General features: G+C 46.5%; 1 protein-coding gene across 1 annotated transcript in view; it reads right to left on the reverse strand.

Annotated features, from left to right (window-relative positions):
- LOC141085891 (calcium-activated chloride channel regulator 3A-1-like) overlaps positions 1 to 24286 on the reverse strand; it is a 79671-nt gene that overhangs the window by 55029 nt on the left and 356 nt on the right. The window lies entirely within an intron of this gene.

Genomic DNA, 24286 nt, shown 5'->3' on the forward strand with positions numbered 1-24286 from the left:
GACGTTTGGCCACACCTGTGCTCATATCTGGCCTAACAGGCTCACGCAGTGCTGATTCCGAGGAACTAGAGTAGGAAGAGGATTCAATATGTACAGACTGCATTCCTGCAATCCTTGGAGTTGGCAGAATATGTACAGAGCCACTCTCCAGATCTGTACCCGGCTCCACAACATTGACCCAATGGGCAGTGAGGGAAAGGTATCGTCCCTGTCCATGGCTACTGGTCCACGCATCGATGGTCAAGTGGACCTTGCTACTGACGGCATTTAGTAGCGCATTTTTAATTTTTCCTCCACATGCTTTTGCAGGGCAGGGACGGCTTGCCTGCTGAAATAAAATCGGCTGGGCACATTGTATTGTGGAACTGCCAATGACATAAAGTTCCGGAAGGTGTCAGTCTCCACCAGCCTGAATGACAGCATCTCAAGGGCCAGTAGTTTGGCAATGCCGGCATTCAGAGCCAGTGCTCGGGGATGGTTTGCCGAGTATGGCCGCTTTTTCTCCCATGCCTGTGCTACCGATTGCTGGTGAGTGGCCTGGGAGTGTGCTGATGACTGCGAACGTGGTTCAGTGGGTGTAATTTCACTGGGTCTCTGGACAACAGTGGCAGTGGTTCTTCCATGGCGTTCCAGTGAGGAAGCCGAACCAGCTGTGTGTGAGCTGGAGGAAGAGGCCCCAACACGAGCTGAAGAGGTGGTAGGTGCTGCTGAAGGTTGGCCTACATCTTCAGTGTGTCTGTGTAACTCCACCTCGTGCTTGGTACGCACATGTTTCCACATATTTGTGGTATTGAGGTTGCTCACATTTTTCCCTCGTTTCACTTTCTGATGACACAGCTTGCATTTGACAAAGCAAATGTCATCTGCAACTGTGTCAAAAAAAGACCACGCACTGCAAGTCCTGGGAGCACCCGTTTTGTGTTTTGGAAGAGGATTGCTTCTCACGGGTGCCAAAGTGGAGGCTACAGGCAACCAAGTCTGCCCCCGCCCTATTCCTCCTCTTTTGGCCGTTCGGGGAATCTCTTCCTCAGAGCTGCTCCCACCACCTTCCTGTGGCTGACGCCATGATGCGTCAAGGACCTCATCATCTCCACTCCCCTCTTCAAGCACCGGCTGGTCCTGGGTTGTCTCGCCAGCACCGTACGCACCAGAAATTGGCAACTGAGTCTCATCATCCTCAGATGAGCACTGAGGTGTGCTGACAATAGGCACTGGCCCACCCGCCTCTTCAGATTCAGAGGGACAAAGCAGTTGCGCATCACTGCATACTCCCTTTTCTTCACGCACTAGAATGCTGCTTGGCTGGCCACCTCTTTCCAAGCCAACAGATTCTGAGAACAGAAGTAAAAATTGAGATGGCTCCTGTCCAGGGCTCTCAGGCTGCCTGGGCAATTTGGCAGGTGGTGAAGAGACAGATGGTTGCTCTTCAGTGCTCTGGCCTTGGGAGGATGAGGAAGTCATTGAAGTGGATGCGTTAGCTGCCATCCATCCTACAACGGCTTCAATTTGTTCGTCACGCAGCAGTGGGGTACGGCGAGGTCCTACAAAGCTGCGCATGAAGGACTATTGCCTGGTAAAAGTGGGGGATGCTGAGTCACTGGTGACCGCAGCAGACACCGAATCCCCATGTCCTCTCCCTGCTGAATCCCCCCGTCCTCTTCCTGCTGAAACTCCACGGCCACGACCACGTGCCTTACTCCCTGCCTTCTTCATCTTGGTAGACTGATAAAGATAGGCAGAAAAGTAAAAAAGGGGTGGCTTAGTGTTCTTATTCCTGAACACCTGCTAACCAGTATAAGAAACACTAATTTGGCTAAGAGTGTGTGTACTACACTTTAATATGATCTAATGTGGCCTAGACAACTGTAAAGTGGAGTGTTTGGTGAACTTTATTTCCTTTTTTTTGGGGGGGGGGAAAGAAAAGGATGTGACCAAAGTTTGAAAGCTATAGTATCACAAACTTTTTGGAGCGATTACAATGCAGGAAGCTAACCTACAATGCAATTGATGAGGCTCCAAAAAATAGGGTGATACTAGTCTGGCTGGCCCTGAAGGGCACAAGCCAGCAAAAAGGCTCCTCTATCTAATCCTATATAGTGTTTGCAACCATCCAATGACAATGGATGCGGTTGGAAGCACACTAATATAGGAGCAAAAATCTGGCTAAATTAGCTGCAAAAAAAGGACTATGTATGAGGCAGCGACGCACGCTGAGCGGACTACAGCTAGCGGTGGCTGTAGAACACACTGCAACGTGAGCTGCACTCACACACAGAGAGACCTATCAGACAGCCAAAAACAGTGCAGAGAAATGGGCTATAGCACTGAAAGGCTGCTGAAAGGCTCCACTGTCCACTCCTTTAGTGTTTGCAACCAACGTATATGGATACGTATGGAAGCACACTATAGAGGAGAAAAAAAAAGCAGCAATAAAAGAAAAAAATTTGTATGAGGCAGAGACACATGCTGGCCGGCCTACAAGCAGACGTGCCTGCAGGACACACTACACAGCGTGGGTCTGCACTCACACAGCCCTTGCAGACAGCTATTAAAACAGCGCTGCTGGGCTACAAAAATGCTACAGTGGTGGATTATGTAGCCTGGGTAGAGCAATAGATATTTTGGATGATCGCTATTTCTAACTGTCCCTCACAGTCTTCAACAGCAGCCTGTCCCTAACTGAATTCACAGCAGAGTGACCAGAAATGGCGGCTGCAGCGGTTTTTGTAGTGCATCATGACATCATTTCAGCAGCCAATCACAGCCATGCCAGTAGTTAACATGCCTACATGCCTAACAGGATGTGCCCACACTTCTGAGGATCCCCATTGGCTGAATCAAATCGAGCGGGTTCCTAGCATTATGGGAACTTCCGATTCCGGTATTCGATATGAAAAAAGTATCGGAACTAAGTATCGGAATTCCGATACAGCTAATATCGGCCGATACCCGATACTTGCGGTATCAGAATGCTCAACACTATTCCCACCTTTTAAATAAGCAGTAAAGGCTAAGCAGACAGCTGAGAGCGAATAGTAATAGACTGGGAAGATCCATTGTTTTTTTTTACCCAGATGAGAGCGAGCCCTAAGTCTTTCACTGCAGTTTGCTGACTAATTTTTTGCAATACTGGCCCACATTTATAAAAAATGGAATAATTAGCCGCCAAATTTTTAGTGTACTTGCTACAACTTCACCACTTCATAACTAACAAATGTGACATGTTAATATGAAAACTTATCTTAAATTTCACCTGTGTAACTTTTCTAAGCATTTTTTTTTCACTATTCAGTGTTCAAAAAGATCAGGGAGACCAATGTCAAAATGTCCACATTAATGCTACATTTTGAGCATATTGCAATTTTTTAAGCACATTAATAAATTAGCTTGCTTAGTAAATGTATTTGTTCCACAAGGTTACTAAGACAACTATGACCTGTGTAGATTGACAATTTTTGTGAAATTTTTATATAGAAGTTCATTCATAAATATGTCATACTTTACACCAAATGGTTTGTCACAGCCCATATTCTTATCACGTTTAAGTTTTGGGATAGAACCTGAAAATTGGTGTTTATGCAATGATAAATTGGGCAAGAAACTGTTTCAAATTGGGCAAAATCATAGGCAAAAACGCAGTGATAAATTTCCCGCAGTAATGTAGTGTTGGGTTACAGGCTGTCATTACTTCACGTACTCTTGTTCCGCTTAATGAAATTTGAACTCTGGGTAGCAATAGGTTTTAGGACATGTAACAAAAAAAGACTGGAAAGATGGCACTAGTCTATTAGATAAGAGTCAACACTAACTTCATTTTTTGTTAGAAGAAAACTGTAATGAAACCTACTGCAGGGATATTTTCAACATGTTATAGCTTAGACCTTCTACATTGCCCAAATATAGCCAATTTATGACCAAACAATAAAATTGTCTTACAGATGACAACAAACTTATTCATCCCCCAAAGATAATTAGGTTTCTAAACCAATCAATCAACAACAATGTAACTAGCTCAACACATCTAATATAACAAGTGGTTTCAAGAAATTCAGCAACCAATTGCTTTCACTGATTATGCAGTCTTCACTAAGCTTCATGACAAAACTCTTTAGTACTCAGAAGAGCATCTTTGGCTGATAAGATGCATAGCCAGACTAGCTATTGACAGCAATCCTTATAAGTCTTAAGGCCCCTTTACATTTAGCGATGCACCAGCGATCCCGACCACGATACGACCCAGTCAGGATCGCTGGTGCATCACTAAATGGTCGCTAGTGAGCTGCCACACAGGTGTGGGAGGAACGACCCCCGTCGAGTGCCCGGGCCGGAACCATGGGAGCCGACATCTAGGTTCCGGGGGAAACTGTCCCCGGGGGACAGGATTCAGGGACGGACCACTGTGACAGACAGATGGGCTGGGGGAGGGACCAATATAAAGAAGGCGGGGAATTCCTGGGGCGATGAGTCAGCAGAGAGGGCAGGAGACAGTGGGAGCGGCTGCAAGGGAGAGCGACTCACCAGTGCCAGGGAGGACGCTCACCGAGGACTCCAGAAGGACGGTACCGAGGCGACTATCCGGGACTTGTGCCCCGCTCCAGCCCGCGGCCACTGCGGCCTCAGTTCAACCCGCAGCCGCTGCCGCTTCCCGTCAGCCCGCGGCTGCGGCCTGCTTGCAGTCACCTGCGGCTGCTGCTGTCCCGCCCGAGCCCGCAGCTGCGGCCTGTTCCCCGCCGCCAGCAGCCGCGCTGTTCTCACGAGTGGCCGCGGCCAGTACAGCACCGCCGGAGGCCACCACTGTCCTGCTCCGGTCCGCAGCAGAGGCCGGGCCTCCGCTGACCGCGGACCCCCCGTCGCAGCCGTTAGCTGCGCAGGTGGCCTGCCCTTCGCCACCACACATCGCTGCCGCTTGCCCCAGGCCAGGGGCTGTGGCCCAACCGTCCAAGGACCCCGCCGGAGTCTGTGGGGCTCCAGTGTCATCAGCGCGCCAGAGTGCGCGAAGACTTCATCATCGTCTCAGCAACTGGGCCCAGCAACTACTACGCCGAAAGACCACCAACCCAAATGGCGAAGGACATCTGGACGGCTAAGTTGACTTTATAATTAAGGACCCGTAGTCGGCCATACCGCGGCCCTATAGTGACCGGCTGTTGCCGGAAGTAGTCGTGTTCTACCGTTTTGTGTGTGCCTATATAGAGCCCCTGCGAGGACAACCCTTGTTACCCCTGTTTTTGGTGATTAGGCCGGGACTGAGGAACGTTCCCTCTGGCCCTATAAACGTTAATACCGAAAGCACCTACTTGTCTGGCGACTCGTCACTGCATCCTGCGCACCTGCGAGTACCACATTTGGCGTAGTTGGCAGGATGCAGTCTCCGAGCGCAGACAATGAGGGCCCCGGACCAGCATTTCTTTGGGGGCCATGCTAAGCAATCTACCCAGGTTCTCCGGCAGCAATACTATGCTGTGGAACTGGATGGAGCGAATTCGTGGGTTATTCAGGATGCATCCGCTTACCCCCGACCTAGAGGCAGAAGTGGCCCTGATGGCATTGGACAGGGAAGCCCGGGATACCGTAATGTTGAGGCCCCAGGGGCAGCGAAACACCTTCGTCAGGGTGTTACAGATCTTAGAAGAGGCCTATGGGGACCTGACCGATGTAGGGGAACTGAGAACCCAGATGTTTAGACGCATGCAGAAAGAGGGGGAAACAGTGACCCAGTATATGAATGTTTTGCAGGAACTGTTTTTAGCCATTGAAAGGAAGGATGGAGTCGGCGTGGGGACTGTGGACGTAACATTATGTGACCTGTTAGTGACCGGGTTACGAGACACCCTGACAAGACAGGCTTTGCGAGAGCGGGTGCGAGTGGATCCACATCTGACCTTTTCAGAGATAGGGAAGGAGGCACGGGTTCAGGAGCAGGAGCAAGAGATGACGGTCCCCGTGGGGATGGCTGGGAGTATCGAAGCATCCGTAAGCGCCCTGAGTGAACCCACACAAGAGACTCTGAGCCACTGGGGTTCTCGCACGGCCCAGGGGCAGGTCTTCCAGCGGTTGGTGCAGGAGGCGCGAGTGCTCCAGGAATGTCAGGAGGGTGAGGCGCTGGGCAAGGTCATCGCACCGGCGGGCACCCCGCTCGTGCTTCCTCTGGGGCAGATGGTGGTAGCTCTGCCGATTCATGCTCCGATACCACTAGAGGGCGTGGAGGTGCAGGTGGAACCATGTTATGCGTAGCGCCTGCACCCTGGCATCCTGGTGGATGCTCCCTGGCCACAGTGCGGGAGGGGACTGTCTTGGTACATTGTGTCAACCTGGAAGATCAGGATATCGCCCTGAAGCCCCGGGCCGAAATGGCCAAACTAGTAAGACCATTGGAGGAGATGCTGCCGGACCCCGCGGTCCAGTTGAAGGTGGAGCCCGAAAATCCTTGGGCAGTAACGGTCCGAACCCAACAGACTGCTGTATCCTCGACCTAGGAGAAAGGTCGAGCCATCCTGGAGAGAATGCGGGCTGAACTTTCCGGCCTAGCGCCAGCCCAACTTCTCCAGGTAGAGACACTTCTCGGACAATTTTACAGTGTCTTCGCCAGTCACGAGGATGACTTCGGATGTACCACGGCCATCACGCATGGGATCCCCACGGCAGGAGCGGCCCCCATCCGGGAACGATATCGGCAAATACCACCGCAGCTATACCAGGAAGTGAAGACTCTATTAGCCCAAAAGCTCCGGAAGGGGGTCATACGAGAAAGCCAGAGCCCTGGGGCGGCCCCTATTGTCCTGGTTTGGAAAAAAGATGGCACTCTGCGTTTTTGCGTGGATTATCGGAAGTTGAATGCCTGCACCATCAAGGATTCCATTGCCCCGCATAGAAGAGTCTCTGTCCGCCCTGGGGAACGGAGACCTGGCCAGTGGGTACTGGCAGGTGCCGATGTCGGAGAAACACAGAGCCAAGATGGCATTCATCCTTCCCATGGGACTGTTCGAGTTCAATCGGATGCCGTTTGGGCTGGCCAACGCCCCAGGAACTTTTCAGCGGTTGATGGAGCGGTGTCTAGGAGACCTCAACTTTGAAGCCACGTTGATATACCTGGATGATATTATCATCTATTCCACCACGTTCGAGGACCACCTGAGGCGGTTGGGGCAGGTGCTCGGCTGGCTGCAGAAATACGGGTTAAAGGTAAATCCCCAGAAGTCCCACCTGTTCCGCACCCAGATCGAATACCTGGGGCACACCGTCTCGGCAGAGGGCGTCCGACCATCCCTGGAAAAGGTCGCTGCCGTCCAGGGGTGGCCTACCCCCGAGACAGTGAAGGATGTGCGGGCCTTCTTGGGGTTGGCCGGCTACTACCATTGATTCGTGAAGAATTTTGCACGCCGAGCTCGAGCCCTGCAGGACCTGCTGAAGGGGGCTCCCGCCGGGGCGAATGGACGGAAGATCCAGTGGCAGCAACCGCAAGAGGATACATTTCAAGATCTCAAAGCTGCTCTCTCGGATGCTCCGTTATTGGCGTATGCAGATTTCTCGCAACCTTTCATCCTGCATACCGACGGGAGCCTCCAGGGACTAGGAGCTGTGTTGTCACAGGTGCAGGACGGCCGGGAGAAAGTGATCGCCTACAGTAGCCGGTCGCTGCACGACTCAGAACGTAACCCGGGCAATTACAGCTCCTTTAAGCTCAAGCTCCTCGTGGTAGTGTGGGCAATGATGGAGCGATTCACAGAGTAACTGGTGGGCTCCGAAGTAGTAGTGCGGACCAATAACAACCTGTTAGCCCATTTGGAGAATGCCAAACTAGGGCCCTGGAGCAGCGGTGGGTGGCTCGGATGGCCAAATTCAAGTATAAGATCATCTACAAATGGGGTGCTGAAAACATGCACGCCGACGCGCTCTCCAGAATCCGACACACCACCCCAGGAAGAAGTCGAGACAAATGAATTAGAAGCAGACGAGACACCGTTCGCCCTCACCACCGCCGCGCCTACAGTCAAGACGCAGGAAGTGCCTAATCCCGGGCACCTAGGAGGGATGCTGGAACAGCCGCGTGGCAAATGGATTCAGCAGCAACAGGAAGATACAGAAGTTTGACTCCTTCGCCGATGGGTGGCCACCGGTAATTTGCCCACGGGCTCACAGAGACAGGCTTTAACCCAAGATATGTTGCTAATGTTGCGCCAGTGGGAAAGACTAATCATCAAAAAGGGACTTTTATATCGAAAAGCCATGTCACGAACCACGTCAGCTACAATATGGCAGGTGATCGTGCCGGGAGCCATCTCAACCAACTGGCCCGGGAAGCCCATGAGAAGCGGGCTCATTTTGGGGCTCAAAAGACTTTACAATGGTTGCAGCAGATAGCATACCACCCACACTTGCATGCTGCTGTAGAAGAAGTTTGTCGAACCTGCCGCCCGTGCGAGCTCGCTAAACCCCCCGCGCAACGAGCCCCGGTGCAAACTATCGTAACATCAGCCCCTCTGGAGCTTCTTACGGTGGACTATCTGACTATAGGTCTGGCCTATCAAGATATGAACATTGTCTCGTTATGGTGGACCATTTCACCAAATTCGGCGTGGTCACCCCCACTCGAGACCAAACAGCGGAGTCGGCCGCGTATGCCATTTGTAGGAACTTTATTCAAGTGTACAGCTGTCCACAATGGATACATTCGGACCAAGGAGCATGCTTCCTAGGAAAAGTCATGGAAGAGCTACACCATCTTTATGGCATCGATAAGTCACGGACTACGCCATACCACCCGCAGGGAAATGGAGCCTGCGAACGATTCAATCGCACGCTAATCCAAATGCTGCGTACTCTAGAGAGCGACCGCAAGGCCTGTTGGCCTGAATATGTCCCCGAGCTGGTGTGGGTATACAACAATCGGGTGCATCGAGTGACTGTTTACACCCCCTACTCATTGTTGTTCGGACGGGAAGGCAAAGGAATTACAGAGGTGGAGTTGAACCTGGAGGAGCCCCTACCCTGGAACGGGGTATCCTCGTGGGTCCGAAACCACCGGCACCAGCTGCACACCTGTTATGAATGGGTCGCCGAGGAAAAAAAAACAACACAAGCTAAGTCTCAGAAAACCAGAGAGGTTGGTAACTATGCAGACTGCAAATCCCTGATTCTAACCACGCAACTAGCAGCAGTGGTGGAGCATTCCTACGTTGGTCCTAGACGCCTCACCACAACCGGAGAGCTACATAAGCCTAAAGCAGGAAAAAAGGAAAACTAACTGCCCCAGAGCAGACCCCAAAGGAAAGACAGCCCCCCACATGTATTGACGGTGAAACAAGATGAAAACACACACAAAGGCAGGAAAATAGGCTGAGCAAACGATGGGGCCCGACTAACTAGAAAGGACAGGAAAGGAAAAACACTGTCTGCAATCTGCCAAAAACCCTACCAAAAATAATGTCCAACACAACTGATAGCAAAATTAACCCTGAAGTCACTAGACTTCTTCCACTATATCAGCACTCTGACATATTCTGAGACAGAGCAAAAAGAGGCCAATCTAATAAGGGACAAAAAAAGCAAATTGGCAAATACAGATAAATAAGAGTGGAAATTCAGCACAGCCCAGCCAGGCTGGCTGACCACACAAAAAACTGAATTGACCAACAAGAGCAAGTGTGAACATTAGCAAAAACAAACTTAACTTGAGAAGATTGGAACAGTGCTGAGTTCAAGACCTGAGAAGCAGACTAAATCACCAGCAACAGGATAGGGCGTCATCTGTCTTATATCCAGTCTGATACTCCAGAGATCCAATCGTTATCTTCCTCATTAGGTGGCAGATCACTACCAATTAAACCAACCTCACTACCTCTTGTCACCACCAGAGGGAGAACGGAAGGAGAACTCTCATCTGGTGGAGCAGAAAATGAGCTCATAACACATACCCTTCACCGTATCGTCCACAAGAAACTTCAGGATCTAGAACACCAGGGGGGAGCACTGCCCCCACCCATTGACTTTCAGACTGGGGATCGGGTCCTCGTACTTGATCTACGTACCCAAAACAAGTTAGAGCCACGGTGGGAGGTGAATCCGTACCGAGTGTTGTGCCGAATAAGCCCCGACGGGCCTGTGTATGAAATACAATCAGAAGGAGACAACGCGCCTCTCACTCGAGTTGTGCACCGCAGCATGTTACGACCTTGTACGTCTACCGATCCCCTGAGGCTCGAACCGACCCTCCAGGTCCCCAACCCCATACCCACCGTCTGGGACCTGGATAATGAAGAGGACTCCCCCGTCACATGTGCGGGTCGCCCAGCAGTGGTATTCCGGTAGACCCGGACATCCCACCAGAACCCACTATGCGACCACCCTCCACCACCCCAGAAGACTCCACGATACCCGAGCTTCGACGCTCCGAGCGGTCAACAGCTGGCAAACCCCCTGAACATTACGAACAGGACCAGTTCGTATGGCAACAAGGACTGGCGTCCCGAAAGACTAGCCCGGTCTACAAAAACCCTCGCCTGAGGACTGGCGAGCATACAGGGTGGGGGAGTGTGGGAGGAACCTTTACATTTAGCGATGCACCAGCAATCCCAACCACGATATGACCCGGTCAGGATCACTGGTGCATCGCTAAATGGTCGCTAGTGAGCTGCCACACAGGTGTGGGAGGAACGACCCTCGTTGAGTGCCCGGGCCGGAACCATGAGAGCCGTCATCTAGGTTCCGGGGGAAATTGTCCCCGGGGGACAGGATTCAGTGATGGATCACTGTGACAGACAGATGGGCTGGGGGAGGGACCAATATAAAGAAGGCGGGGTATTCCTGGGGCGATGAGTCAGCAGACTGACACAGAGAGGGCAGGAGACAGTGGGAGCGGCTGCAAGGGAGAGCGATTCACCAGTGCCAGGGAGGACGCTCACCGAGGACTCCAGAAGGACGGTACCGAGGCAACTATCCTGGGCTTGTTGCCCCGCTCCAGCCCGTGGACACTGCGGCCCCAGTTCAACCCGCGGCCGCTGTCGCTTCCCCTCAGCCTGCGGCTGCGGCTTGCTCGCAGTCACCCGAGGCTGCTGCTGTCCCACCCAAGCCCGCGGCTGCAGCCTGCTCCCAGCCGCCAGCAACCGCCCTGTTCTCACGAGTGGCCGCGGCCAGTACAGCACCGCCGGCGGCCATCACTGTCCCGCTCCGGTCCGCAGCAGAGGCCGGGCCTCCGCTGACCGCGGACCCCCCATCGCAGCCGTTAGCTGCGCAGGTGGCCTACCCTTCGCCACCACACATCGCTGCCGCTTGCCCCAGGCCAGGGGCTGTGGCCCAACTGTCCAAGGACCCCGCCGGAGCCTGTGGGGCTCCAGTGTCATCAGCGCGCCGGAGTGCGCGAAGACTTCGTCGTCATCTCAGCAACTGGGCCCAGTAACTACTATGCCGAAAGACCACCAACCCGAACGGCAAGGGACATCTGGACGGCTAAGTTGACTTTATGATTAAGGACCCGTAGTTGGCCATACTGTGGCCCTATAGTGACCGGCTGTTGCCGGAAGTAGTCGTGTTCTACCGTTTTGTGTGTGCCTGTATAGAGCCCCTGCGAGGGCAACCCTTGTTACACCTGTTTTTGGTGATCAGGCCGGGACTGAGGAAAGTTCCCTCTGGCCCTATAAACGTTAATACGGAAAGCACCTACTTGTCTGGCGACTCGTCACTGCATCCTGCGCACCTGCGAGTACCACATTGGCAGATCTCACAGCGACGTAGCGATGCAGCAGCGGTCGTTACTTACCTTTCAGGCGCGGCGATCCTGACGTCTTCCCGCCCGCGTCCATGCATCACTCGTCGATGCCAGCAGGAAGCCCAGCAGGAAGCGCCCGATGAGAAATGGAGGTGTGCGATCTCGCGCGATCAGCGACAGACAGCGGGGGAGCCGGTCAGAGGTAAGTATCACACATAGCGATATTGCTAGCAATATCGCTGCTGCGTCACAAAATCGGTGATGCTTCAGCGATATTGCTAGCGATATCGCTATGTGTAAAACCCCCTTTAGTTTGTTCCTCAGGGGCAATGGCCTGCAGCTCATTCTTATGTTTGCATGCTGCAACCGCCTTCTTCAAATCTCAGCCCATCAGGGGATCTTTAGAAAAAATGCTTTTACATGTGATGGATGAAATTTGAGGTTATACTGAGTAGTTAAAGCTATAAACATCATAGATACTATATTAATTTAGTTTTTTTTTACTTACATAGTAACATAGTAACATAGTTATTAAGGTTGAAGGAAGACTTTAAGTCCATCTAGTTCAACCCATATCCTGTCCTAACATGCCCTTACATGTTGATCCAGAGGAAGGCAAAAAAAACCCATGTGGCAAACACTTAGCTTCACATTGAGGAAAAAAATTCCTTCCCGACTCCATATACGGCAATCAGACTAGCTCCCTGGATCAACGCAATATCAAGGAAACTAGTGCATATAACCTATAATCCAGACCCTTCTTAACTTTTAGTAGGGAATCACTCATTACAACATCATACGGCAGAGAGTTCCATAGTCTCACTGCTCTTACATCATATAACCAAAGAATCCGCATCTTTGGTTATACTTAAACCTTCTTTCCTCCAGATGTAGAGGATGCCCCCTTGCCCCTGTCACAGGTCTAAGAGTAAAAAGGTCTTTGTATTGTCCCCGCATATATTTATACATTGTAATAAGATCACCCCTAAGCCTTCATTTTTCCAAACTAAATAACCCCAAGTGTAATAACCTGTCTTTGTATTGCAGACCCCCTAGTTCCCTAATAACCTTGGTCGCTCTTCTCTGCACCCACTCCAGTTCAGCTATGTCTTTCTTATACACCGGAGACCAGAACTGTACACAGTATTCCAAGTGTGGTCGCACTAGTAACATATATAGAGGTAAAATTATGTTCTCCTCATGAGCATCTATGCTTCTTATAATGCATCCCATTATTTCATTTGCCTTTGCAGCAGCTGCCTGACACTGGCCACTAAATGTGAGTTTGTCATCCACCCATACACCCAGGTCTTTTTCAGTGACAGTTTTGCCCAGTGTTTTACAATTAAGCACATAATTATACATCTTGTTTGTTCTACCAAAGTGCATGACCTTACATTTATCCCCATTAAAGCTCATTTGCCATTTATCGGCCCAAGCTTCTAGTTTACATAAATCCTCCTGTAATATAAAATTGTCTTCCTCTGTATTGATTACCCTGCAGGGTTTAGTGTCATCTGCAAATATTGAAATTCAACTCTCTATGCCCCCTACAAGGTCATTAATACCCCTATGCAAAAAAAAAACCTGTATTCAGTAAGTCCTTAAGAGTGTATTTTCCAGAAACCATAATTTCTAAATAAATTTCTCTTTATTTTATTCTATTAGTTAAGCAGCTTTTTAAAAAAAATTCCTTATTTCATAGTAATATAACACCATTATCCACATGACTCATAAGAGATTCATAAGAGTCATAAGAAAGTTCAAAATCCATCAAGTTCAAGAAGGAAATTCAGAACGAACGTAAGGAGGAAATATGCTTATGCTCAACATTAAAAGGTGGCTCTTATCTCATACATTTATGGCACGTACACAATACATATTATAAATGTATATTAGAAAGAAAATGAAAAAAAAAGTCAAAACAAATTTCCAAAATTGTTGTGAAAATCTAAATTTACATAACCCATAAAAAAACCTGCATTTTTAAGGGAAGGATATTCCCATCTTTTACGTTTATGGCATATTCACATCTACTTCCTTATCGGGGCCGTGGTGCCCGCTGCTTTCAGTGAAGTGTGGTTTGGTATTCTCACACAAATGAATAGGAATCTATTTATATTTAGCTTAGTCCATCCAGAAACCATTGGCAGACAGTACTGTATATACCTATGTAATTTGCAATGAACGATGTTTACATGATTAATATGATCAGCATAGTCTGAAGCATAAATCAGAATAATATCTAGATAGCAAACCACTATTTGACTAAAAGTTTATTTGAAAATACCATTCACAATATCTTTAGAATCCATGGAAGCTTTACTTAAATCAAAAGACATAATCAGATGCAAACTAACGATGACTCTCAATAGTTTGTTACTTTTGATCACTATTAGTGACGAGCGAGTTTGCTCTCAAAGCGATCGTCAAACATTAATTAGGCACAAATATGGCATATTTGGGTTCGTGATCTGAAACAGAGGCAAAACTTTATAAAATCAGAAACATTCGGTAAAGAGTGCTGGAAAACATTTGCATTGCCATTAAAATTTTCAGCACTTTGGCTACGATAATGGTGGTGTATGATGAGCCTGGGGCACGTGTTTCATGAAACATTCACAAGGTCCTGACACAACGGCTTTTGTCATTAGCTGCTGAAATCACTTGTCACTCTCCATATAAATAGTGGACATCTTGTTTTAGTGCCATTATGACACTGTAACAGTGCAGAGAGGCTCCTCCTGATGCTGGGACTGTTTGATGCTAGATTTTAAGACGTTAGCTAGGTGGTTGTTTATTTGTCACATAGTTTAGCTAGTTGGTGTCCTGTGTGGCTGTAAAATCGACCTTCCAGCAGATTTTTTTTTCCATTACTGAGGTCCACAGACAAAGATAGCAGGGTACATGTCCTACAAGTGTGTTGTGCACTGCTTCTATAGTGATCTAGCTATTTTTTCACTAGGTAAATGTGAAACAACATGCCATTTCCCACCTTGTCATTTAGTGGTAAGGTGACATTGTTCTGTGATTTGAGCTGTTGTGCATGGAAACAATTTTTTAGCGGTTGCTACCATGATTCCCCATGCCATATCTCATAGAAGAATCCAGGATATCTATAAACAGAAAGATAGTGAGGAAACACTTAGCTAACCTAAATGAATTCAAGTCTCCAGGTCCAGATGAATTACACCCCAGAGTACTGAAGGAGATAGCAGAAGAAATTTTTGAACCCCTCTCCATAATCTTTGAAAATTCTTGGAGAACAGGAGAAGTCCCAGAAGACTGGAGAAGAGCAAATATTGTTCCTATCTTCAAAAAGGGGAAGAAGGTGGACCCAGGCAACTATAGGCCGGTGAGTCTGACTTCTATACCAGGAAACATCTTTGAACAAATTATTAAACAACATGTATGTCAGTACCTGGATAAGAATGAAGTGATTAAACAGAGTCAGCATGGGTTTGTAACTAATAAGTCTTGTCAGACTAACTTAATTTCCTTCTATGATGGAATCACTGATTGGGTGGATCAAGGAAATGCTGTAGATATAGTATATCTTGACTTCAGCAAAGCATTTGACAAAGTATCTCATACAATCCTTGTTGAAAAAATGGCTAAGTATGGAGTGGACAAGGCAACTGTTAGGTGGATTCATAACTGGCTTAGTGCAAAGAGCGGTCGTAAATGGCTGCACATCCAGTTGGAAGAATGTCTCAAGTGGGGTACCACAGGGCTCTGTCCTGGGCCCTGTATTGTTCAACATCTTTATCAACGACTTAGATGAAGGAATTGAGGGTAAACTGATTAAATTTGCTGATGACACTAAGCTAGGAGGGATAGCTAATACTAGAGAAGAGAGAGAGAGAGGATTCAAAAAGATATAAATAAACTGGAGAAGTGGGCAGAAACTAACAATGGTTTTTAACAGGGAAAAATGCAAGGTACTACATCTGGGCAATAAAAATGAAAAAAAGCATATACAGAATGGGAGGAATAGTTCTAAGCAACAGCACATGTGAAAAAGACTTGGGTATACTAATAGATCACAGACTGAATATGAGTCAACAGTGTGATGCAGCAGCAAAAAAAGGCAAATGCAATTCTAGGATGCATTAACAGAAGCATACAGTCTAGATCACGTGAAGTCATTATTTCCCTCTACTCCTCTTTGGTCAGACCTCATCTGGAATATTGTGTCCAGTTTTGGGCACCATATTTTAAAAAAGACATCAACGAACTGGAGCAAGTTCAGAAAAGAGCTACCAGAATGGTGACCGGTCTGCAAACCCTGTCTTATGAGGAAAGGTTGCAGGATTTGGGAATGTTTAGCTTGCAAAAGAGAAGACTGAGAGGAGACTTAATAGCTGTCTACAAATATCTAAAGGGCTGTCACATTGTAGAAGGATCAACTTTATTCTCATATGCACAAGGAAAGACTAGAAGCAATGGGATGAAACTGAATGGGAGGAGACACAGATTAGATATTAGAAAAAACTTTTTGACAGTTAGAGTGATCAATGAGTGGAACAAGCTGCCACGAGAAGTTGTGAGTTCTCCTTCAATGGAAGTCTTCAAACAGAGGCTGGACAGACATCTGACTGGGATGATTTAGCGAATCCTGCTTTGAGCAGGGGGTTGGACCAGATGGCCCAGGAGGTCCCTTCCAACTCTACGATTCTATGATTCTATGATTCACTTTGTTATTTAGTGGTGGTGAAATTCCACTTTCTGCATAGCTCATGCAGATAAAAAAAATAAATTCTGTTGCTAAACGTGATACAGCCTGTCATATTCCCTGTTGTAATTTTGTGGCAGTGAAATTAAGCTGTCTGCAGACCTCAAGCAAATTAAAAAAAATCCCCACCACCTCCGTACTGCGCAGCCAGGGCTCAAAGCAATCAGACAGTGTTAAAATTGATATGTATTGGAGATCGTAGTCATACAGCTCTCCAGGCCAAGTTTGAGCAATGGCTGTCTCTGATGAACTGTTTCTGATGAACCTGCACCCAGGGAAGGCCATTTACGATAACGTTGCGAACCTGGTAGCGGCACTATGGCGAGGCAAGCTCACACACGTGTCTTGCATGGCTCACGTCCTCAACCTGAAAGTACAGTATTTTCTCCACCACTATCCTAGCCTGGGTGAGCTGCTGCAGAAAGCATTGAAGCTGTGTGCTCATTTCCGCACCCCAGATCATTGACTTGCATTGATACAGAGGCCTTTGTCCATGCTAGTTAACAGGTTGAAATGCTAAGTGCCGACACTGTGGAATCCCACTCTGTACATGTTGCAGTGATTGTGGCAGCAGCAATCAGCCCTGACACAGTATGTCATGTCGTATAGCCTGGGCAAACGCAGTACAGATGTGGCGCATATGACGTTTACGGAGTGGACACAAAATTAAGGACCTCTGCACCCCTCTGCACAGTTTCGAAATGGCTACTAAGATGGTTAGTGCTTACTACGCCATCATGAGCAACACTATTTTGGTCATCTATATGCTGGAGCAGACTTTGAATAGCTTGCTGGAGGAGGTGGTGGTCCCAGAGGAAGAGGAGGAAGCAGAGGAGGATGCAAAAGTGATAACATTGTCTCAAACTTCCAGACTGTCGTCACACAGGTGGGTGCCAAGGGAGTTTGGATTGGAGTGGACACAAAATTAAGGACCTCTGCACCCCTCTGCACAGTTTCGAAATGGCTACTAAGATGGTTAGTGCTTACTACGCCATCATCAGCAACACTATTTTGGTCATCTATATGCTGGAGCAGACTTTGAATAGCTTGCTGGAGGAGGTGGTGGTCCCAGAGGAAGAGGAGGAAGCAGAGGAGGATGCGAAAGTGATAACATTGTCTCAAACTTCCAAACTGTCGTCACACAGGTGGGTGCCAAGGGAGTTTGGATTACTGTAATCAAGCAGGGCTGGTGAAAAAAGATAAACTGTTAGGTAAGGTGCAAGATCTGAGGAATAAATGGAAGAGGAAGATGTGATGGGCAAGCAACTGTCAGGAGATGAAGAGGATAATAATCCCCTCTCTGTTGTTCAGGGTTGGCGGGAGGGGACAGATGAAACAAGCATCAATGTTACCCAGCCAACAACACAGCATGGGCTTGGACCTCATGGAAGAGCCCAACATATGAGTGCCATCTTGCTGCACTATGTGCAACATGATCCCCGTATAATATTGATTCAAAATAGTGCTGACTACTGGATTGCCACTCTGTTAGAGCCACGTTATAAGACCAAATTTTGCCAGATGCTTCCAGCCCTGAAAAGGGACTAGCGAATGCTGGAGTATCGAAACACGCTTTTACACAACCTTAAGAGCGGTTTTCCCCAAGACAGCAGTGAGGCACATAGTGTGCATCGCAGCTGTAGACTTCCAACATCCGGAACGTCAGTTTGTCAATGCCAAAGCATTAGCTGCAGCAGTAGTATAAGTGGAAGAAGCAATTTCTGTGAGTCCTTTGACACTTTTTTTTAGATCATCGCATGCACCAGCACAACAGAGTCCAAGTCTGACACGTGGTGAACGAATGAAGAGGATAGTGCAGGAATATCTAGAACTAAATATCTATCATGGAGGGTTGGACCCTTTCACATTTTGGTCTTCAAAAATGGATGAGTTGCCTGAGCTCGCCCGTCATGCCTTGGGGGTTTTATCATGCCCGGCAGCAAGCGCTCTCTCAGAACGTTTCTTCAGTGCTGCTGGTGGTGTCCTGACGGATAAGTGCAGCTGGATGTCCCCTGAAAGTGTAGACCGCTTAACTTTCATCAAGATGAACAAGTCATGGATTTCCAAGGACTTTTGCACCCCAATCGCAGACTGTACGGACTAGGTGTGGTTGCATTTTTTAGTGTGCTGCTTTAATCATGCATAATTGCACTTCAAAAGGAGGACTGCCTGACTCCATCTCATTATTTCCACATATTTGCACTTTGTGATATCCTTAATGTGGCTTCTGTGCCTGCTGTTGCTGCTGCAGATGTTAACACAAAATTGGGTTGGCTGTAGTGGAAGTCGTGTCAGTTCCTATTATACTATTTCTACCCTTGTGAAATTTATGCCACTTCATTGGTGTCAGGCCCTAATTTTTAGAAATGTGAACACCTGGTTGGGTGTCCATGTGATGGGTTTGCTGTAGTGGAAGAGATGTCTATCTCGATTATACTATTTCTACTCTTGTGAAATTGATGCCACTTTGGTGGTGTCTGCCAATACTTTTTGGAAATCTGGAGAGTCCTGATTGGGTCTCTCCATCTGCTTGGTTGGCTGTAGTGAAAGAGATATTGCTATCTATAATACTATTTCTACTCTGGTGAAATTGATGCCACTTCAGTGGTGTCAGGCTCTACTTTTTGGATATGTGTAGACTCCTGGTTGGGTCTCCTTTTAAGTGTGTTGCCTGTAGCAGTACGCCTCCGAGACTGTCAGGTGTCCATGTGATGGGTTGGCTGTAGTGGAAAAGATGAAGTTCTCCATTATACTATTTCTACTCTGCTGAAATTGATGCCACTTACTGTAAGTGGTGTCAGGCTCTAATTTTTGGAAATGTCAATACTCCTGGTTGGGTGTCCATGTGATGGGTTGGCTGTAGTGGAAGAGATGTCGATCCCTATTATAGTTTTTCTCCTCTTGTGAAATTGATGCCACTTCAGTGGTGTCAGGCCCTAATTTTTGGAAATGTCAACACTCCTGCTTAGGTGTCCATGTGATGGGTTGGCTTTAGTGGAAAAGTTCTCGATCCCTATTGCACTCTTGTGAAATTGGTGCCACTTTGGTGGTGTCTGCCAATAATTTTTGGAAATGTGGAGAGTCCTGATTGGGTCTCTCCATCTGCTGGGTTAGCTGTAGTGAAAGAGCTATCAGTATCCATTATACTATTTCTACTCTGATGAAATTGATGCCACTTCAGAGGTGTCAGGCCCTAATTTTTGAATATGTATAGACTCCTGGTTGCGTCTCCTTCAAGCATGTTGCCTGTAGCAGTAGACCTCCGAGACTGTCAGGTCTCCACTTGCTTTGAGTCAACTACCCGTGTTACTATCCTTAGATTTTTTTGACAATAGTAGTCTACGAAACTGATATTTGTGCCACCTAAGTGTGGCTGAGCATGAAAGCAGATTGAGTGGTTGCATGTGGTATCAAGGCTCCCAGAACAGCAGGCCTACACTAATCCCTCACCTACCTTGTCTTAATTTGAAGTTCAATTAAAAGCTGTATATGCTAGCCCAGACCCCGATACCTCATGCATGGCTGATTGCTTCCGTGCCATGCAACATTTTGCACTGTGGGTAAATTGAGGCCACTTTCCTGGTGTCTGTCCCTCATTTGATGTGTTTTGGCAGCTTTTAGGCCCATTTGAAGGTGCCTTGTAAGCGTTTCTTTTTGTCTCCCATTGACTTGAATGGCGTTCGGCTATTATTCGTTGAATAAATTGGTGAATATTGAAAATTCAGCGATCGTAATCTGAACCGAACATTGAAATATTCACTAATTTCTCATCACTATCTTTAACTATTTTCTTTCTCTAATCTGAATGTTGTTATATTGCCCCCAATACCACCCCAAGATCTAGTTTGTTAAACCAAAGGCACACCCAACAACTGATTGTAGAGGGAAATAGTAGCAAAGTCCAATAATTTTTTTAAGTACTTTTATTAGTATGTTCACATTAATCTATATATTGTCTGTGCTGAGAAATGGATCTAAAGGCATCCATGCATATTAAATTAATTAGTGGAATGTGTACAGTGGTGCCAGCCAACTGCCAATATCATTGTTCTCCTGGAGATAAGTCAATAGCCAAGGTGTCAGCCCAAGGATCCAAGGCACTGGGAAATTTTCATCAAAAAGACTTTATTGACACAAGTGCACAGGCAAAAAAAAAATTGCATGCAACGTTTTGGCCTCAATGGACCTTGATCAAGCCATTAAAAAGAGGGTGCACATGCACATCCTCTTTAATGGCTTGATAAAAGAGCTGCGTGGCTGAAACTTCACATGCAATTTTTTCTTGTGTGTACACTGATGTCAATAAAGTCTTTCTGAAGGACATTTCCCAGTACCTTGGATACCATTTCCCAGTACCTTGGATACTTGGACTGAATGCAGTTTTTACAACTTTGTGGAAAGTTGTACAAAGCATACACAGGATACAGAGTAGTGCATGGGATACATATTTACAAGTCAACATGTCAGCCGGCGACTTTCATGTAGACAACACGAGCGCTGAATCAAACGACTATAGTATTTAGTAGTGCAGTGGTATATCCAGGCCAAAATCAGTTGGACAAGGACAATGACAAAATTAGCAGGTAATATCACTAAGACATTTGTCTGAGATAATTTAGTGAATCCTGCATTGAGCAGCGGGTTGGATACGATGACCCTGGAGGTCCCTTCCAACTCTAACAGTCTATGATTCTAAGTAAGGGGGAAATCTAGGGTCAAACCCAGGAAAGTGCATTTAGAGACAAAATTATCAAGCAAGAGAAAGGTTAGTTCAGTCCAAACTCAAGTTCAAGGACAGGAACAAGCAACAGGAGAATATCAACAAAGTCAGTATAACACAACTGGCACTGACATAGTGTCACATTGACGTAGTTCAGGAATGATGTCAGCAAGCCACATCCCCGGTCAGCACAACTCACCGAGCATGGTCAGGTAATTATGTGACTATATAAGGAAGATGCCCTTTTCCCAGTTATCTTCTCTTCTTTGAATAAAGAGCTCAAATTTATTTTTAATGTGAACAGGTGTTCAGCTCACTGTCGAAGCTAACTATTTGCTATTGCTGGTAAAAGTCTACAGGATCTCTACTATCTACTATGCTCCACACGTTCAGCCTATACATTTATTGTTTAGCCAGTTGACATTGTGTGGATGTAGGTCGATATGGTCATACTAAACTATTCCATGCACATTAGATTAAAGTTGAAGAAAATGAGCGATTTCAAGAAATATGATAGTTCATTGGGTCAAACCATAAGAACGAGAAATATTTTTTGTTGACTGATCACATACCATCATCATTTAAAAAAACACACCGGAGTTTAATTATTTTTTTTTTAACTAAAGTTGCACAAAACATCTTTTGTTTGAAGAAAGATTTTTCGGCAACGCATGACCTTTTGTTAAAATATTCCCAGGAAGATTGTTCATTCATTGCCAATGTCATTGAGCATATTTGGCAAGGATAATCAGCTAATAAAGGAAACATAGAGGAAGATGTGTGTAGCTGTATGTGCCAGCATTGCAATGGTTTGTTTAAATGATTGTTAGCCAGCAACATACTTTAATCTAACCTGCTTGGGGACCTTTACTGGCCTAAGTAGAGCCCATATATTGGCAAATTTAATGGCTTGGATTAAGATTTTGTCAAACACAGCTAAATGAAATGATGAGTAATGTCCATTAACTCCTTCCTGACATCTGCCGTACATGTATGGTGCAAATTGGAAGTGGGTGTCTGGAGCAGGCAGGCCCACGGGGCATGCTCGTCCCATACATAAAAGTTCAAATTACCCCACTAAAAATAAAGATATTAAAAAAATAAAAAAACACATATTTGGTATCACTATGTTCAGAAAAGTTTGATCTATCAAAATATCAAAATAATTTACCTGATCAGTAAACAAAATAAATTCAAGAGCACTAAAATTATATTCTTTGGTCACTGCAATTCCACAAAAAAATGTTGCAACAAGCGATAAAAATGTCACATCTATCCCAAAAATGGTATCAATAAAATCATTAATAGTTTATAATAAGGAAGTCAATGGTGAGTGGATCCCAGAATGTTCAGGTATTCTGTATTATTCACAGTAATTAGGAACTGACAAGAGTAATAGTGCCTTCTAGCCTATACTGCAGTCATCAAACCACTGTACCCAAAAAATGTGAAATGAAACCGTTATTCTTTAATGACTAAAAACTAAAGGAGTTGTCCAGGCTTATCCCTAGGATAGGTCATCAATATCAGATCAGTGGGAGTGTGACACCCAAAATCTCTAGATAGCAAAGCCACTAAAGAAGACTAAAAGTCTCCAAAATTTCATTTTTAAACAGCAGACAAAAAGGCAGCAACACTTACCTGCCCAAATCTTGAAACATGGGTAAGTGGAGAGTGGCTGTTTGATCTGGTATTTTGCACCGGTGTTGCTGACATCTTGTTATATAGGCTGGCTGCACCCTGTAGTGCATTTGTTTCAAGATTTGGGCAGGTAAGTGTTTCTGCCTTTTTGTCTGTTGATTAAAAATGAATTTTTGGAGACTTTTAGTCTTCTTTAGTGGCTTTGCTATCTAGTTTAGTGTAGGGACCCGTTAGCGTGGGGACCTTTGGCGCAGGTTAAGGGCTCGTGTATTTTGGCCAAAATATCAACTAATACCTCACTATTTTTGTATTTTTTGCACTATATTTTTCAGGGTGCAGCCAAGTCCAGACACGTCTGGTCTTCAATGAGGGGTGTTCACAAGGCTATGCATTGAGTGCGCTGGCCAGCCCGCCTAATCGAATAGTAGGGGCATGACTAATAGGCTGTGAACCAGACACTGTGCAGTACCTTTGTGTGAACAACGCCCTATGCTGGCCTTTATTGCGCAATTGTATACTGGGCAGTCACACCGTCCAGGAAAGGGTAGGTGGAGAGTGGCTGTTTGATCTGGTATTTTGCACCTGTGTTGCTAACATCTTGTTATATGGGCTGGCTGCACCCTGTAGTGCATTTGTGTTGCTGCCTTTTTGTCAGCTGTTTAAAAAAAACAAAACCTGGAATCTCTGCCAATCAATTGTCCCTAAAGTTGCGAAGTGGAACAGCACAGCTCCAACTGTACAGTGGTTGTGGACAGGTACTGCACAACCACACTTATTCAAATGGATCTGCAGTACACCATTACCAGCAAAGTTCCCCAAACCTACATACATGGAGGGAGAAGTGTCCCATGCAGTTTCATCACAAACTGTCATTGCTGTGTGATGACATTTTTGACTGTGCTGACCGTGTGACTTCTGTTTCCCCTATACGAATTGCTGAGCTAAAAACGACATTGCAATTCATAGTAAAACAATGTAAAGTTTTCCATGTCTTTTACAAGGCGGCACAGGAACCTTCATGTAGTAAACATTCTCAACTGTATTTTATCAATTGACTCTACTATTTGCTGCCTCTATCTGAAGAAGCTCTTTGCGTAAACCTATTTACACATCTAGAAGATGGATTAAACCATAGGCTATCGCCTTGCTAAAAGGGTTATTCTTAAAATACAAAGTTATACCCTATTGAAAGGATAAGGGATAACTTACTGATTGCTGGTAGTCCAAGTACTAGGACCCTATTAATCCCATGTACAAGGCTCTAGAACCCTAGTATCAGAACCTTGTCTTGAATGGAGTGTAGGTGTGCATGCTTGACCTCTGCTATATCCATTGCCTCTGCGACTGCTGAAAATAGTGTTTTTGTGTGATTAGATGGGGCCATAATTTCCCAACATACAATAGAATAGAACATTCAGTATTGTAGCCAGGCTTTTCTGTAATTGTCTAATATTATGGTCAAGCCCAGTGGCTACTGGTGCCCCTC

Source organism: Dendrobates tinctorius, unplaced genomic scaffold (assembly GCF_039654945.1).
Source record: "Dendrobates tinctorius isolate UK_male_01 unplaced genomic scaffold, ASM3965494v1 ptg000029l, whole genome shotgun sequence".
Lineage (NCBI taxonomy): Eukaryota > Metazoa > Chordata > Amphibia > Anura > Dendrobatidae > Dendrobates > Dendrobates tinctorius.